At 32.7% G+C, this 18807-nt stretch overlaps 1 long non-coding RNA gene across 1 annotated transcript in view; it reads right to left on the bottom strand.

The window, feature by feature from the left end:
* Window positions 1-833: 833 nt before the first annotated feature.
* LOC141555262 (uncharacterized) overlaps window positions 834-18807 on the bottom strand; it is an 84323-nt gene continuing 66349 nt past the window's right edge. The window contains exon 2 of the long non-coding RNA XR_012486133.1: window positions 834-1307. This is a non-coding gene — a long non-coding RNA (uncharacterized LOC141555262). The remainder of the gene's footprint in view (window positions 1308-18807) is intronic.

Genomic DNA, 18807 nt, shown 5'->3' with positions numbered 1-18807 from the left:
TAACCATGCAAAAGTATAGAAGACAGTCTGTCTCTGAATTCTCTGTCACAGATTGCTACAATCTGCACAATGTTGTAAGCTATTTAAAGTAGTTGATTTGTTGCTTTATTCTTTTAGACAATGAATCTTTATATTTTTGAGCCCAGAATCAGATTATGGTTTTGTGCTCTGGACAAAATCTAGTGCAGAAATGGACACTACTTATGTTAGGGATAGGTATGTACTATTTTATTGAATTATTGTAAAATGTCATCTATTAAATAAGAATATTGACCATATTAAGCAGAAATAGAGAAACTATATTAATAAAGTTTCTATTTTTGTAGAAAGGAGAGACTTGGTATACTGGGGAAGAAAACTGGTCTTGGAGTAAGTCAATTCTATATCCAAAACATACAGGAGATATGATCTTGAACAAGTCACTTAATGTCTCAATGTCTCAAATAATTCTCTAAATTTAAAGCAGATGTCAACTGGCTCTTGTAAAAGTACTTTCTTTATATGAATTTTTCTATAATGATCTTATTCAAACTATGTCCATGGACACGTAGTTTGTAAATTGTAAAGCCAAAATTCAAATTTAATGTTGTAAATCTAATTAATCTCTCTGCAACATCATACTATTTCAGGAGATAAATAAGAGTGTGTTAGGACAATAAAAAATCACTAGATGAGTTCAAATCATTTGACCCAGACAAAAACTATCATAGTGAAGTGGAAAAAACAGGAAATTGTTTGTTGAGGCATTGCTAGAGAACTTTTCAAACTTGAAATGGGAGAGGTGGGACTGGAGCAAATGCTCTGATTCTCCAAAAATCCACATGCAAACTTGATTTTGTTTCCTAGGACATTTATTCTCTAACATTTATTAACATCTGGAAAAAAGAGAGAATGTTCACTAAAAGTCAGCATCAAGAATAATCTTGCATTTTGTAGTCTTTTATGTTCAACTTATAGACAACATAAAAATATGAAGTGAACAATATTTGGCAAATTCAGAATGGGTTGGATGGCACAAAAGTAGCCATAGTTTGGTGACATTTTCTTCATTTTCCCAAATATTCTTGATTATGTTCTTAGTAGAGATCAAAGAATTCTGTGCAAAAAATGTATCAATGTCCATTTTCTACTTGACTGCTAGCAGTGGTTTGATTTCATTGCACAATAGTTCAGCAGTCCTGATGGTAGTGTTGCAAGTAGTTTCCTTAGATGACAATTTGGTTTCTAGTCTTTCAACAGAAGAAGATTTAAACCCTTGCCCAAGCCTCAATAGTAGTTGTTCTTTAGCTTTTAGGAATGGAGAAGAGCTATGGACAAGATATGAAGAACAAAGCTTTTATTATTATTATTATTATTATTATTATTATTATTATTATTATTATTATTATTATTATTATTATTATAGCTTTTTATTGATAGAATACATGCATAGGTAATTTTTGCAACATTGTCCCTTGCACTCACTTCTGTTCCAAATTTTCCCTTCCCTTCTTCCCTCTCCCCTAGATGGCAGGCAGTCTCATACATGTTAAACATGTTAAAGTATATCTTAGATACAATATATCTATGCAGACCCGTTCAGTTCTTTTGTTGCACAAGAAAAAATAACCTGGGAAGAAGAACAAAAATGCAAGTAGCCCACATTCATTTCCCAGTGTTCCAAAAAGAAAAGCTTATTTGCAGCAAAGAAACTTTTTTTTTAATTTTCTTGCTGTTATAGGGAGACATAAATGGAAGTATTTTGTAATACTTTTAATCTAGATATTTTGATTACTGTTCTTTGAATATATAATTACAGGATGGTGTGTGAATGGAAAACAAAACAAAACAAAACAAAAAACCTTCATTATTGGTTTGCAGAAAGAGAGATTAATTCTTTAATTTTTTGTGATATGTCAGAAAAGTCATTTGTATATATATAGACCAAATAGCAGTGGTCTTTCTTACTACTACATCATCTTGTTAGTTGCCTTTGTTACTTCTTTCCTTATTTGCTTGCTTGCTTTTTCTTTGTTCTTTCTTTTATTTTCTTTTTTTGCCCTTCATCATGGTCACTCAAAGAATTTCAGTATGAGCAGTTTCTTTGCTGATCACACAGCTGAGGTTCATTTTATCATTCATCATAAGCATTAGTTTATGTCTGAATAAATCAGCTCTTTTAGTGAGGGTTCTGCCAGCATGTCCAGCCACTCTGGAGAGAGCTAGAGCACTGACTCATTCCCTAAGGTATTACAACAGGTTCAATTTAATATTGCTGAAAAGTATCTTTGACATTCTGCTTTTTCCAGTGATGTATATATCTCTAATGAAAATGTTAAATTAGATATAACCTGACTTTAACCTTTTTAACCATCTCATTATACACATTCAGAAATTTAATCTTTTTATTGTTTCTGGTCTTTACTGATAGATCTGTACAGGAACAATAATAGAACATATGCCCCAGCTCAAAATAATCACAAGAAAAAAAGTTTTTTAAAAATGACTTTTTTTTTTAAATTAGATTTAAGCCAACTAGATTCCCAAGAGGCAAGTGTGCAAGGTTGTACTCATATTTCTGATTAATGGATCTCTCCTCCATCTTCCCAATAATACCTCAAAAGAGTGTGGCAAACAAACTACAGACAGACATCCTTTTATTTATGTAACAGTGACTATCATCTTCCATTCCATCTATAGCCTGAAAGTTAAGGGTATTACATTTTACCTTTTCTCTAGAATCTCCCTTTATCTTAAGGGAGCTTGGATATGTTTAATATCTATCTTAAGACCCAATTCACAGAGTTCCTTTTATTTTGTGGATGCATTCCACTCCAGTCCATTTAATGATTTAAATGTCATATTAGATTTTATAAAAGAATATTTATGTCAGAGGTATAAGAACAAATATTCAACCATTGTCTCCCTCCTCAGCATTTGCAGAGCATAACACTCTCTTTTATGCCCTCTATGGAAAAAAGATAAGGGAATTAAATTCCCAATTTAGCTCAAGTCTCACTTTACTATTTGAGCCTTAAATGAAAAAGGAAAAATGAAATAGAGAAAAAGCTAAAGCCCAATTCTAAGGGTCACATGAGCTAAAGTGGGAAAAATAGCCATTTTCTTCACCCAATATAGTTCCCACTATTGTGGAAAAATAGGATCTTTGCCCCTCTGGAATGCCAAATTTTTTTCCTGATGGAAAGTTGATAAGTTAATCAATTTGTTAAAACTGTCAAACTGTGGAATAAGCCTAGCAAAGAATATATGCAAGAGTGGGTTGTATGACCAGAGTGCCTTATTTTATTCCAGAATTAAATTGTGAACTAACATGACAGTGGCTTGAATTTTATTCGTCATTAAAAGATTTAATCTATGTTTTGTCTATCATTATGTGTTCAATATGTGTTGCCACTAATATTTTTACTTTCTATTGCTAACATTTCTAGAAGCACAACAAATAATTGTTCATATAAGTGGAATCTTTGATTTACTCTTTTTATAAAAAATGAGAATATGGTATATCCCTATTATATATGATACTAGTTTCTGGTTTTAAATATGTATGCATATGAGTATACATATATAATTTATGCATATATACATATGTATATACTGCTTTTAATTTGTAGAGGTGGGCTTTTTGTTTGTTTGGCAAAATGAGTGCTACATATTGCTAAAAATCTTTCTTGACTACTAAAATAATGGCAAAATTTTGGAATTTGTGTATGTTTTTATTGTTTTACTATATGTTTATTGTTTTACCCATGTTTAAATCATCTTAGGATCCAGGCAAGAACATCTATATACATAAAGCTAATTTCATGTGTAGCCCTGGATTGGAGAAAGAAACTTAGTGCTATTTCTTTTAAGTGCTTTTTTAAGTGAATCTGCTTCATTTGGTGTTTTCTACTACTCAGTTTCTTTGCTGAGGTTTTCCATGTCATATTTGCTTGAAATCTCTTCCTAAGATTTGAATTTAAACTATACAGTAGACATGAAATTCATCCAAAAACAACAAAAATAAGTTAAAATGATAAGAAAAAATGATAGGTCAAGGGCAAAACTGAGTTAAATTCAAATGTTGTTGGATTGATGATAATAATGATGAACTAATGAATGATAAAAGGAACATATTAAGTAATACTTCCCATGAATAAGCACCAAGCTAAGACCTGAGATTTAAACTAAGAAATAAATAAGAAAGTAAGACAGTTCCTGCTCTCAAGGCTCCAAGCTGGGCTATTTTATCAACTATGCCATCAGTCCTTATAGACATAACATTTCATTTAAGTTTGAGGAAGTTATATTTCTAGCAATTTTTAAAGTATATTCACTGAGTACAGTTTTAACAGATATTTATTTTAATTAAATACCCCTAGCTTTTACCTCTTTTTTTGAGCTCTTTACAATAGCAGGTAAACCTGCTATAATTTTGCAATACTTGACTGAAAAATAAGAGCCTATGACGATACAAATCTTCCTTTAGGAAAAGAGATTTAGTATGAGGATATAAACTATTTGTCTATTTATATATCTAGGTTTCTGATTTTATTTGCCTTTTACCCCAAATAAATAATTCAGATAATTGCCTTCAAATTGAGTATCATGTGTTTTATTATGATTAATAATGATGATGCCCTCCCTTAACACTTAAAAGATATTCTTCATTTAGCAGAAAGAGAATGCTTCAAACATGACATCCATATAAATTAGAACTGCTTCTCTACTACATTTTATACCTCAGATACATCAGGTCTTTGAATAATCTACAAGTAAGCAGTAGAATATAACAGGAAAATTAAATTAATTCCTTTGCAAATAATCACTGGTATAACAGTACAACCACAAAACAAAACAGAAAACTATTCTTTTCAACTAGATTTTGTTTGCTTCTTTCTGTTCAGTTCAATGAACTGATTCATTAATTTTTCTTCTAAGTTGTTCAATTTTTTAAAAATTAGGGCATTTTTAGTTATTATCTAAAGAAGTTTATTTTATTACTAGAAAGTTTAAAAGTAGGAATGAATATACTCTGAAGAGAAAGGATTCAGACATTTTACATTAATTCAAGTATAAATTTATTGCAGTACTTGTGCATTTGATTTTTAAAAGTAATATAATCATGCCTTGTTAATTTTTGTCAATTTTGGATTGATTGTGGATGAGGATATTTCTACCACTCCATGCCACCTATGAGTCACACTTATTTATCATAACTGTTATTATGAAAATTTGATTTTATTGGTATTTTTATATGATGTCCCAAGAGAACTGAACCTCAAGTTAGTTTCACATATTATTATATTGTAACTATAGAAGGGATATATATATATATATATATATATATATATATATATATATATATATATATATATATATATATATATGATGAAAGATAGACTAAGGAAAAAACTGAAATTCAAGAGAACTGAAAATCATTGATGAATTTTTATGGCTTTATTAACATTTAAAACTTTTTTTGTTATCTGTAGAATGTTCTTCAGCATTTCCTCAAAATTGCATTTTTATTGATTAATACATATGCATATATGTACATATAGATGTAGATAAAAATATTTATAGATACACATATATATATACCCAAATGTATACATACAAATACACTTTAATGCGTTCTTTTTTCCCAATAGTATTTTATTTTCTAGATATATTTAAGATAGCTTTCACCATTCATTTTTAAGTAAGACTTGTGTATTGAGTTTTTCTTCTTCCCTCTTTTATTATCTCCCCTCCCCAATACAGCAAGTAAAGTTGCATAAGTTAAACATGTAACATCCACTTCTGTATAATTTATTTAATCCATGTTAATCCACAAGAGGATTCATAAGAACTGGGAACAATGAGTACAATTTATGAAAAATAAAATTCAAAATTGACATTAAGAAAAAAGAAAAATAATCTTCCTAGCAATCTGAGCCATTTAAAAGTGGGACAGGGGCAGCTAGGTAGCACAGGGAATAGAGCACCAGCCCTGAAGTCAGAAGGACCTGAGCTCAAATCTGGCTTCAGGCACTTAACACTTCCTGGCTCTGTGACCCTGGGCAAGTCACTTACCCCTAAATGTCTCAGTGGGGGTAAAAAAAAGTGGGACAAACTGCTTAAGAAGTTAGTGGATTCTTCCTCACAAGATATCTTCAGGTAAAATTTTAATGAATGTTGGGGATTTTTCTTGTTTGGATTTTTTTAAAGTAGAATCACTCTAAGTCTAAAATTCTGTGTATTATAGCAAAATTCTATGCCACAAAAAAAAAAAAAAAAAAAAAAAAAAAGTTTTGCACTCAATACCTTTAGGTCCTGATAGGTAAATGTAATAATATACAGTAGAAAAGAGTAGCATGAGTTATCTAGAACATGAATGGATATTACCTGATTCTAGAAATGTGACATCATTTTACATAACAGAGATGATCAGTTCTCTAGATAATCCTGAGTAATTATTGATCTAGCATTGAAAAGACTTTTATTTAATCTCCTCCTCAATGAGTAACAGTTGTAGTGGGGTTCTGTATTGATTAAAAGGAGAAACAGCTCCTCCTCACACACTCATATACTTTCTCTCTTTCTTAAACACTTCATATAACATAAAATAATCAATAGTTCCAATGTGGGATAGAGGAGAATCTATCCCTTCCGCATTCTTGTATAATAGTGATCACATTTACTTGAAAACTTGAGTAAAGATACTGTACTACATGAACATCACAGCTTATCAGACTTCTGGTTTAAAGTTAATGAATTCTATTTTATATTTTCCTTCCTATGCATTTTAAGTCTTATATTAAAGTAGAATCACTCTAAGTCTAAAATTCTGTGTATTATAGCATCCTGCATCACAGGAAGTTAGTCAGCATTGACCCAGAACAACCACTGCTGTCACCTGAAGAAAAAGCTTGGATAATCTCCCCTTTGCCCTAAAAGCAGACTTCAACCTTTTAACAAATAAGCAAAAAAGCAAAATGAACTTTGACCATAGATAGGTTTTCGTTTTGTTTGTTTGTTTGTTTGTTTTTTTTTATGGAGAAGGAGAAGTACAGATTTCAAACTCTAAGGACACCAAAAGCAAATCATCAACAGATGAAGTCCCAAAGGGTGATATAAATTGATCCCCATTTCACAAGGCTCTCTTGGAAAAGTATCTTAAAAGAGAGTTAGAAGAAAACTGGAGAAAAGAAGTGAGAACTTTGCAAGAGGAATGGAAAAGGAAATACAGAAATCATCTGAAGTAAACTCCTTACAAAATAGATTTAGTGAAATAGAAAAAGCATGTAACTCACCTTATAGGGAGGTGGGAGGGGAAAAGGAAAAGGAAAGGAAGAGGCTAATTGAAGAGAAAACAAATAGTAGGGGAAAGATATAAAAAGGTAGAGGGATTGTATAGGGTAGAGGTCTTACTGAGGGAAGCAGTGGTCAGAAACAAACTATTGGGGAGGAGGGAAAGGGGGAAAGGAAAGAGAAAAGCATATTGTGGGTAAATAAAATGGCAGGAAATATAGAATTAGTCGTTTTAATTGTGAATGTGAATGGGATGAACTCTCCCATAAAGCTAAAGCTGATATGTGAATGGATTAATACAAATATACTGGAAGTTATAATCAACTACTATAAATATTATTCAATCTATGTAAGCCTATTGTAAAAACTACATGCATTCCATATTTTAAACCAAAAACTTAGTTTTTTTAATAAGTTTTTTAAAAAGTACAAGAAAATTTTTAATACTGACATAGTATATAAATTTAAATTTTGTAAATTTTTCTATTTATTAGTTTGTGTAGCTTAACCAAAGCATAGCACTGAAAATGCTCAGATGGACTTTAATCAGTTCCACAAGCACAAAGGTTTGGTCCTGGCTTTACTGTTAATTTTTATTAAACCTACACATGCAAGTCTCCACAATCCGGTGAGTATGCCCTTAAAACTTAACCTTAAGCTTTAGGGAGCGGGTATCAAGCACACTCTTAAAAGTAGCCCATGACACCTTGTTTAACCACACCCCCAAGGGATACAGCAGTGACTAACATTGAGCAATAAACGAAAGTTTGATTAAATTATAATAAAAAGGGTTGGTAAATCCTACAATATGTTGTTTACAAGAAACATATTTAAAGAAAAGTGATATGTTTAGAATAAAGGTAAAAGGCTAGAGCAGAATATATTACATTTCAGGTGAAGTATAAAAGTCAGGAGTACTCATGATGATTTCAAATCAAACAAAAGCAAAAATACATCTAATTAAAAGAGATAAGGAAGGAAAATATATCATGCTAAAGTTTACCATAGATAATGAAGTAATATCAATATTAAACATGTATTGCCAAGTGGTATAGCATTCAAATTCCTAGAGAAGTTAAGAGACCTGCAAGAAGAAATAGAGTGTAAAACTAAAATAAAGGGGGTTCTTTGATCTTTTGGAACTAAACAAATTGAACCACAAAATAAATAGGAAAGAATAGCTTTGTAGAAAAATTAGAGATGGCGGAGCCAAGATGGCGGAGAAGATAGACGCCGCTGTGTAAGCTCCTTTCTTCCTTCACAACCAACTAGATTTAATCAGCCTCAGAAATAGCGTTGGACTGATAGAATCCACAAGGACTGGAAGCACGACTTACCAGCTGAAGAGAATCTGGAGTTTCAGCAGGAAAGGTCAGCTCCCAGGGGAGGAAGAAGAGAGGCCAGCGCAGACGGTGGGGTAGTGGCACACTGTGCCATTCGCGCTGGGGAGGGCTCTGGGATCAGAGAATCCACCAAGATAAAAGAATCTGGCACAGGCTGTTAGCTCTTCTCTGCTTATAAAACAGCAGTTCAGAAGAGAAATATAAGCCACTTTAAAATTTAAAACTAGATTGGATCTTCCCGAATCCCGGGGGTGACTCAGCAGATCTCGGCTTTCCCCTCAGGGTAGTTAAGAGATTGAAGAGTGGGCGAGGTGGTAACTCATAGTGCCTGGCTCGCCTGGCTGGAGGCTGTGGAATGGAAGTCCCAGAGAAGCAGAAACCTTTGAACTAGGGACCTCAGTTTCTGGCAGACACTTCCAGTTTGAGTGCAGGGGCTTTTCACGTCACCTGCTGCAGACATCCATGCCCCACCGGGACACATAGGCTAGGCTTTGAGTCGCCTTTACTGTTCAGTCTCAAACCTCAGGGAAGCTGCTAAAACACAGAGCACTCAAAGCACAGCAGTGCTAGTCACCTCTGAGGCACTTCCAGGGATGGGGAGGGGAACTCTCTCCCAGAGCTCTCTCTTAGCTCAGGCACAGGGCCCGCTGCATCCATCCCGTCTGGGAGGAAGCTGGTAAAGAAATAAATAAATAATTTCCTACCCCAGGGACAGACCCCAAAAGATTTTTTAAGTATGAGCAAAAAGCCAAAAAAACCATAGATTCCTTCTACACAGAGAAAGAGCGGGTATCCAACCCTGAGGAAGTTAACAGCAGAGAGTCAGCAGATAACAACCTAAAGGGGAATGATTCCTGCCCCCCATCACATAACTCTCTCCTTGAAGAGACTATTAAAAAGTTAAGAGAGTTTGAAGAAAAATGGGGAAAGGAAAGAGAAGCTATGATAGAGAATAACAACGTTCTGAAATTGGAGTTGGAAAAAATAAAGAATTCACAGGAGATGCAGGGAAACAAAATTAGTGAATAAGAAAAGGTAAAAAAAATCACAGGAAAATAGGATTTCTGAATTGGAGAAGATAAAAAAGTCCCAAGAAAATAGGATTTCTGAATTGGAAAAAGAAAATAATTCTCAAAAAAAAAAAAAAATTAGGGAAATGGAAAAAAATTCAATAGAGCAAAATAATTCATTTAAAAACAAAATTGGGCATTTACAAAAAGAACTAAAAACTGTGAAAGAAGAAAATAACTCCTTAAAATTCAGGATGGAACAAATAGAAATGAATGATTCAGAGAGAACCCAAGAATCAGTCAAACAAAACAAAAAAAAAAAAAAAAAAATGAGAAGTTGGAGAACAACGTCAAATACTTACTGGGAAAAATCTATAGACCTGGACAATAGATCTAGGAGAAATAATCTGCGGATCATTGGACTTCCCGAAAACTATGACCAAAAAAAGAGCCTAGATTCTATTTTACAGGAAATTATCAAAGAGAACTGTCCAGAGATAATAGAAACAGAGGGGAAAGGAGATGTTGAAAGAATTCATCGAACTCCTTCTGAAATAGACCCTAAAAAAAGAACACCACGGAATATTGTGGCTAAGCTGCAGAATTACCACACAAAGGAGAAAATCCTGCAAGCAGCTAGAAAAAAACAATTTAAATACCAAGGTGCCACAATAAGGGTCACACAAGATCTGGCTGCCTCCACATTAAAAGATAAAAGGGCCTGGAACCTGATATTCCGAAAGGCAAAAGATCAAGGACTGCAACCAAGAATAAACTACCCAGCTAAGTTTAACATCTTTTTCCATGGAAGAAGATAGTCATTCAATGAAATAGAGGAATTCCATATGTTTCTAAGAAAAAACCAGACTTAAACAAAAAATTTGATCTACATCCACAAGACTGAAGAGAAACAGAAAAAGGTACACAGAACACTTGAGAACTATATCTCTGTTGTGGGTATATAGAAAATACGCATGGATAATTTGATTTTACTGATATAAAAGAAAAAAAAAAGGAGGGGGTGTAGTAAAGGGAAGGGGATGGTATCAGAAAAAGGGGAGGGTGTGATAAAAAGATGGAAACTACATCCCAGGAAGAGGCATAGAGAGGGGGAGAATCATTGTGTAAATCTTACTCTCATCAGAAGAGGCTAAAAGAGTAAATAATTGTCATATTTGTTTTTCAGAGAATTCTCTCTCACCTCATTAAAAAGGGGGAGAGGAAAAGGGAAAAGGAAAAGGAGAATAAGTGAAGGGACATGGAGGGAGGGGGGAGGGATACTAAAAAACAAAAAAGGGAGGACTGTGCGTCACAACGGAGGTCTATAAATTAAGTGTTGGGGAAGGGGTTCAGGGGGGTCAAGGGAAAAAGCATAATCTGGGGATAATACGATGGCAGGAAATACAGAATTAGTAATTTTAACTGTAAATGTAAATGGGATGAACGATCCCATCAAACGGAGATGGATAGTAGATTGGATCAAAAAGCAGAACCCTACAATATGTTGCCTACAGGAAACACACTTAAAGCAGGGAGACACATATAGAGTAAAGGTAAAAGGTTGGAGCAGAATCTATTATGCTTCAGGTAAAGCCAAAAAAGCAGGGGTAGCTATCCTTATCTCAGATCAAGCAAAAGCAGAAGTTGATCTAATTAAAAGAGATAAGGAAGGAAACTATATCCTGCTGAAAGGTAGCATAAATAATGAAGCCATATCGATTCTAAACATATATGCACCAAGTGGTATAGCATCTAATTTTCTAAAGGAAAAGTTAAGAGAGTTGCAAGAAGAAATAGACAGTAAAACTATAATAGTGGGAGATCTCAACCTTGCACTCTCAGATTTAGACAAATCAAACCACAAAACAAACAACAAAGAAATTTAAAAAAGTAAATAGAACATTAGAAAAACTAGGTATGATAGACCTTTGGAGAAAACTGAATGGCAATAGAAAGGAATATACTTTCTTCTCAGCAGTTCATGGATCCTATACAAAAATTGAGCATATATTAGGACATAAAGATCTCAAAATTAAATGTAGGAAGGCAGAAATAATAAATGCCTTCTTCTCAGACCACAATGCAATAAAAGCTACATTCAGTAAAAAGTTAGGGATAAATAGACCAAAAAGTAATTGGAAACTGAATAATCTCATCTTAAAGAATGACTGGGTGAAAGAGCAAATTATAGAAACAATTAATAATTTCACCCAAGATAATGACAATGATGACACATCATACCAAAATCTGTGGGATGCAGCTAAAGCAGTAATAAGGGGAAATTTTATATCTTTAGAGGCTTATTTGAAGAAAATAGAGAAAGAGAAGATTAACGAATTGGGCTTGCAACTTAAAAGGCTAGAAAAAGACCAAATTAAAAACCCCCAACCAAAAATTAAACTTGAAATACAAAAATTAAAAGGAGAAATCAATAATATTGAAAGTAAAAAAAAAACTATTGAATTAATAAATAAAACCAAGAGTTGGTTTTATGAAAAAGCCAATAAAATAGATAAACCTTTGGTAAATCTGATCAGAAAAATGAAAGAGGAAAATCAAATTGTTAGTCTTACAAATGAAAAGGGGGATCTTTCCACCAATGAAGAGGAAATTAGAGAAATATTAAGGAGTTACTTTGCCCAACTTTATGCCAATAAATTTGATAACTTAAGTGAAATGGATGACTTCTTCCAAAAATATAGGCTTCCTAGATTAACAGAGGAGGAGATAAATTGCTTAAATAGTCCCATTTCAGAAAAAGAAATAGAACAAGCTATTAATCAACTCCCCAGGAAAAAATCCCCTGGTCCAGATGGATTTACATGTGAATTCTACCAAACATTTAAAGAACAATTAGCCCCAATGCTATATAAACTATTTGAAAAAATAGGGAATGAAGGAGTCCTACCAAACTCCTTTTATGACACAGACATGGTACTGATACCTAAACTAGGTCAATCGAAAACTGAGAAAGAAAATTATAGACCAATTTCCTTAATGAATATTGATGCTAAAATCTTAAATAAGATATTAGCAATAAGACTTCAGAAAATCATCCCCAGGATAATACACTATGATCAAGTAGGATTCATACCAGGAATGCAGGTCTGGTTTAATATTAGGAAAACTATTAGTATAATTGACCATATTAATAATCAAATTAATAAAAACCATATGATCATCTCAATAGATGCAGAAAAAGCATATGATAAAATCCAACATCCATTCCTATTAAAAACTCTTGAGAGTATAGGAATAAATGGATTATTCCTTAGAATAATCAGGAGCATATATTTAAGACCTTCAGTAAGCATAATATGCAATAGAAATAAACTGCAACCTTTCCCACTAAGATCAGGAGTGAAACAAGGTTGCCCACTATCACCATTACTATTCAATATAGTACTAGAAAAGCTAGCCTCGGCAATAAGAGCCGAGAAAGAGATTCAAGGAATTAGAGTAGGAAATGAGGAAATCAAACTATCACTCTTTGCAGATGACATGATGGTATACTTAGAGAACCCCAAAGACTCTGCTAAAAAGCTATTAGAAATAATTCAGAATTTTAGCAAAGTGGCAGGATACAAAATAAATCCACATAAATCCTCAGCATTCTTATATATCACCAACAAAATGCAACAGCAAGAGATACAAAGAGAAATTCCATTCCAAACAAATGTTGAGAGTATAAAGTATTTGGGAATCTATCTACCAAAGAATAGTCAGGAATTATATGAGAAAAATTACAAAACACTTGCCACAAAAATAAAGTCAGATTTAAATAATTGGAAAGACATTCAGTGCTCTTGGATAGGCCGAGCGAATATAATAAAGATGACAATACTCCCCAAACTAATCTATTTATTTAGTGCTATACCAATCAGACTCCCAAGAAACTATTTTAATGACCTAGAAAAAATAGCAACAAAATTCATATGGAAGAATAAAAGGTCAAGAATTTCAAGGGAACTAATGAAAAAAAACTCAGAGGAAGGTGGTCTAAGTGTACCTGATCTAAAGCTATATTATATAGCAGCAGTCACCAAAACCATTTGGTACTGGCTAAGAAATAGAACGGTACATCAGTGGAACAGATTAGATACGAAGGACAAAAAAGGGTACATCTATAGCAATCTAATCTTTGACAACCCCAAAGATACCAACATTAGGGACAAAAATTCATTATTCGGAAGAAACTGTTGGGAAAACTGGAAATTAGTATGGCAGAAATTAGCTATGGATCCACACTTAACACCATACACCAAGATAAGATCAAAATGGGTCCATGATTTAGGCATAAAGAATGAGATCATAAATAGATTAGAGGAACAGAGGATAGTCTACCTCTCAGACCTGTGGAGGAGGAAGGAATTTATGACCAGAGGAGAATTAGAGATCATTATTGATCACAAAATAGAAGAGTTTGATTACATCAAACTAAAAAGTTTCTGTACAAACAATACTAATGCAAACAAGATTAGAAGGGAAGTAACAAATTGGGAAAATATTTTTAAAAGGAAAGGTTCTGACAAAGGTCTCATTTCCAAAATATATAGAGAACTGACCCTGATTTATAGGAAACCAAACCATTCTCCAATTGATAAATGGTCAAGGGATATGAACAGACAATTCTCAGATGATGAAATTGAAACTATTTCCACTCATATGAAAGAATGTTCCAAATCACTACTGATCATAGAAATGCAAATTAAGACCACTCTGAGATACCACTATACACCTGTCAGATTGGCTAAAATGACAGGAATAAATAATGATGAATGTTGGAGGGCATGTGGGAAAACTGGGACACTGATACATTGTTGGTGGAGTTGTGAAAGAATCTAGCCATTCTGGAGAGCAATTTGGAACTATGCCCAAAAAGTTGTCAAACTGTGCATACCCTTTGACCCAGCATTGCTGTTATTAGGATTATATCCCAAAGAAATACTAAAGAGTGGAAAGGGACCTGTATGTGCCAAAATGTTTGTGGCAGCTCTTTTTGTTGTAGCTAGAACCTGGAAGTTGAATGGATGTCCATCAATTGGAGAATGGTCGGGTAAATTGTGGTATATGAAGGTTATGGAATATTATTGCTCTGTAAGAAATGACCAGCAGGAGGAATACAGAGAGGCTTGGAGAGACTTAAATCAACTGTTGCTGAGTGAAATGAGCAGAACCAGAAGATCACTATACACTTCAACAACAATACTGTATGAGGATGTATTCTGATGGAAGTGGAAATCTTCAACATAAAGAAGATCCAACTTACTTCTAGTTGATCAGTGATGGACAGAAATAACTATACCCAGAGAAGGAACACTGGGAAGCGAATGTAAATTGTTAGCACTACTGTCTATCTACCCAGGTTACTTATACCTTCGGAAGCTAATAATTAATGTGAAACAAGAAAATGGTATTTACACATATATATTGTATCTAGGTTATATTGTAACACATGTAAAATGTATGGGATTACCTGCCATTGGGGGGAGGGAGAGTGGAGGAAGGGAGGGGATAATTTGGAAAAATGAATAAAAAAAAAAGAAAAATTAGAGATGATAAAAACTTTAGAGAAAAATTAATGGAAATAAAGTATACTTTTTTTTTCCTCAGTGGTTCATTGAACCTCTACAGAAACTGGCCATACATTAAGGCATAAATACCTCAAATCAAATGCAGAAATGCATAAATAGTAAGTTCATTTTTTTCAGATGATGATACAATAAAAATTGCATGTAATAAAAGGCCAGGGGAAAACAGACGAAAAATTAGTTAGAAACTAAATAATCTAAAACTAAAGAATGAATGTCTGAAACAACATATCATAGGCATAATTGATAATTTCATCCAAGGCAATGACAATAAGAAAAGATATCAAAATTTGTGGGATATAGTCAAAGTAGTTATAAGGAGAAATTTTATAACTTTAAATGATTACTTGCATAAAATAGAGAAAGAGAAAAATCAATGAATTTGGCTTGCAACTAAAGAAGTTAGAAAAAGAACAATTTTAAAACCTCCAATTAAATACCAAATTTGAAATTCTGAAGATAAAAAAGGGGATTAATAAAATTGAAAGTAAAAAAAAATAAAACTATTGAAATAATAAGTAAAACTAAGATTTTTAAAAGAAAAACCAAAATAGATATATCCTTAGTAAATTTGATTTAAAAAAGGAAATAACAATATTAATTTTTTAGTCTCAAAAATGAAAAGGGAGAACTTTATACCAATGAAGAGGAAGTTAGGGCAATAATTAGGATTTATTTTGCCCAACTATGTGCATATATATATACTAAGTGTTATGGATGAATATCTACAAAATTACATATTGCCCAGATTAACTGAAGAGGAAATAAATTATTTAAATATTTTAGAAAAATAAATAAGGCAATCTATTAATCAACTTCCTAAGAAAAAATCTCCAGAGCCAGAAGAGTTCACATGTGAATTCTACGAAACATTTAAATAACAATTAATTCTAATACTATGCAAACTATTTGAAAAAAATAGAGAAAGGAGTCCTACCAAATTCCTTTTATGATACAAATATGTTATTAATACCTAAACTAGGTAGGGTGAAAACAGAGGAAAAATAAATTATAGAACAATTTCCCTAATGAATATTGATGTAAAAATCTTAAGTGAAATATTAGCAAAGATATTTCAGCAAGTTATTCCTGGAATAATACACTATGAACAAGTAGGATTTATACCAGGAATGCACCACTGGTTCAGTATAAGGGAATAGATTAGCATAATTGACTGTATCAATAATCAAACTAACAAAAACCATATGTTTATCTCAATTTATGCAGAAAAAGCATGAGACAAAATCCTACACACATTCCTATTAAAAACACTATAGAGAGTATAGAAATAAATGGAGTATTTCTTAAAATGGTCAGTACCATCTGTTTAAAACCATTAGCAAACATCACGTAATGGGGGCAAATGTAATAGGGACAACCTAGAGTCATTCCCAGTAAGATAAGGGATTAATCAAGGTTGTGCACTATCACCATTACTATTTAATAGTGTATTAGAAATGCTAGCTTTGGCAAAAAGAAAAGAAAAGAAAAAAAAAAACAACTAAAGGAATTAGAATAGGTAATAATGAGGAGACCAAACTATCACTCTTTTTCAAATGATATGATGGTATACTTAGAGAGCCCTAGAGAATCAGCTAAAATTACTAGAAACAATTCATAACTTTAGCAAAATAGTAGGATACAAAAAAAAAAACAACACATAAAGCTTCAGTATTTTTATATATTACCAACAAGTCAGCAGCAAGACATACAGAAATTCCATTTAAAATAACTGTCGATAATATAAAATATTTGGGAATCTGTCTGCAAAGGGAAAGTCTGGGACTATATTAACAAAACTACAAAATACTTTCCACACAAATAAAGTCAGATCTGATCAACTGAGTAAATATCAATGCTCCTGGGTAGGCCAAGTGAATATAATAGAAATAACAATACTACCTAAATTAATCTACTTATTTAGTGACATACCAATCAACTCCCAAGAACTCATTTTACGGATCTAGAAAAAATAATAACAAAGTTCATCTGGAAGGACAAAAGGTCAAGAATTTCAAGGGAATTAATGGAAACAACGTCAATGTAGGTGGCATAACTATTGTCAGACCTAAAACTATATTATAAAACAGTGGGAATCAAAATCATTTGGTACTGTCTAAGAAATAGGGTAGTTGATCAGTGGAAGAGGTTAGGCTCACAGGACAAAATCTAGTGTATGAGAAACTCAAAATCCTCAGCTTTTAGGATAAGAACCCATTATTTGACAAAACCTGGGAAAATTGGAAACTAGTATGACAGAAACTATACATTGACCCATACATAACAAGATATAATAAGATAAGGTTGAAATGGATTTGTAATGTAGATATAAAGAGTGATATCATATGCAAATTAGAAGAACATAGGATAGTTTACCTCTCAGATCTGTAGAAAAGGAAAGAATTTGTGACCAAAGAAGAACTGAAGCTCATTATTGAACACCAAATAGATAATTTTGATCATGTTAAGTTAAAAAGTATTTGTACAAACAAAACTAATGCAGACAAGATTAGAAGGGAAGCAATAAATTGGGAAAACATTTTTACATTCAAATATTCTCATAAAGAGGCAGCTAGATGGTGCAGTGGATAGAGCACTAGCCTTGAATTCACGAGGATCTGAGTTCAAATCTGGTCTCAGACACTTAACACGTCCTAGCTGTGTCACCCTGGGCAAGTCACTTAAGCCCAGCCTCAGGGGAAAAAAAAAAATATTCTCATAAAGTCTTCATTTCTAAAATTTAGAGAATTGACTCAAATTTATGAGATTTCAAGCCACTGATAAATAGTCAAGGGATACGAACAGACATATAGTAGTCCTAGAAGGACTACTTTTCTGCCTCCAACTCTTATTTATTTTTAATCATTCTATATTTTCTCTGAGGTATTTTTTTTTGGTGGGAGAAATCTACAGAGTTTAGAATTTTGTGCCCTATTCTGCCATCTTCCCAGAATGTTCTCATCATTTTCTACACAGAATATAAAGCAATTTGATTAAAGGGCCAATCATCACTTCCTACTCATTCAAACTCAATAAGGAATGTATTTGTGTGTGTGTACATGGATATAGTGTCTCTCTCCTCTTTCTTAAACTCTGGAGAGTGGGTAGGGATTATTTCATTATTGTTTTTTATAATATTAGCTGTTTATCTAACTTGCACTTTATAAATGTTTCCTGTTGATTTCTTGTTTCATTGTTGGAGGCTTGTGAGAATACATGATATTCCTGCTATTTTAATTCTGAAAATAAATGCAACTTTTTAATCTCCAAATTAAGAAAACTCTTAATTGTATTGAATAAGAATCTAAGAGAACTTTTCTCTACTGCAAACCTGTCCTACCTGGTCATTTATTTCACTTTAAATTCTTCTATTTTCATCTCAATAAGTTTTTAATTCAAAGAAGCTCAAGAGTTGGAAGAGACCTCAAAGGTCATCAAGCTGAACCCAAGCTGTACCAGAATTCTTTTTATACCTAATTCTTAATATAGCTAGCAAGTGCTTATCCAACTTTTTGAGGAAAATATTTACTGAGGCAGGACCTACTCCCTTATAAGTCAATTCAATTTGATAACTTTTTATTTGTTTTG

Source organism: Sminthopsis crassicaudata, chromosome 1 (assembly GCF_048593235.1).
Source record: "Sminthopsis crassicaudata isolate SCR6 chromosome 1, ASM4859323v1, whole genome shotgun sequence".
Lineage (NCBI taxonomy): Eukaryota > Metazoa > Chordata > Mammalia > Dasyuromorphia > Dasyuridae > Sminthopsis > Sminthopsis crassicaudata.
The sequence above is the reverse complement of the archived record's forward strand: the minus strand, read 5'-3'. Positions and strand labels throughout refer to the sequence as shown.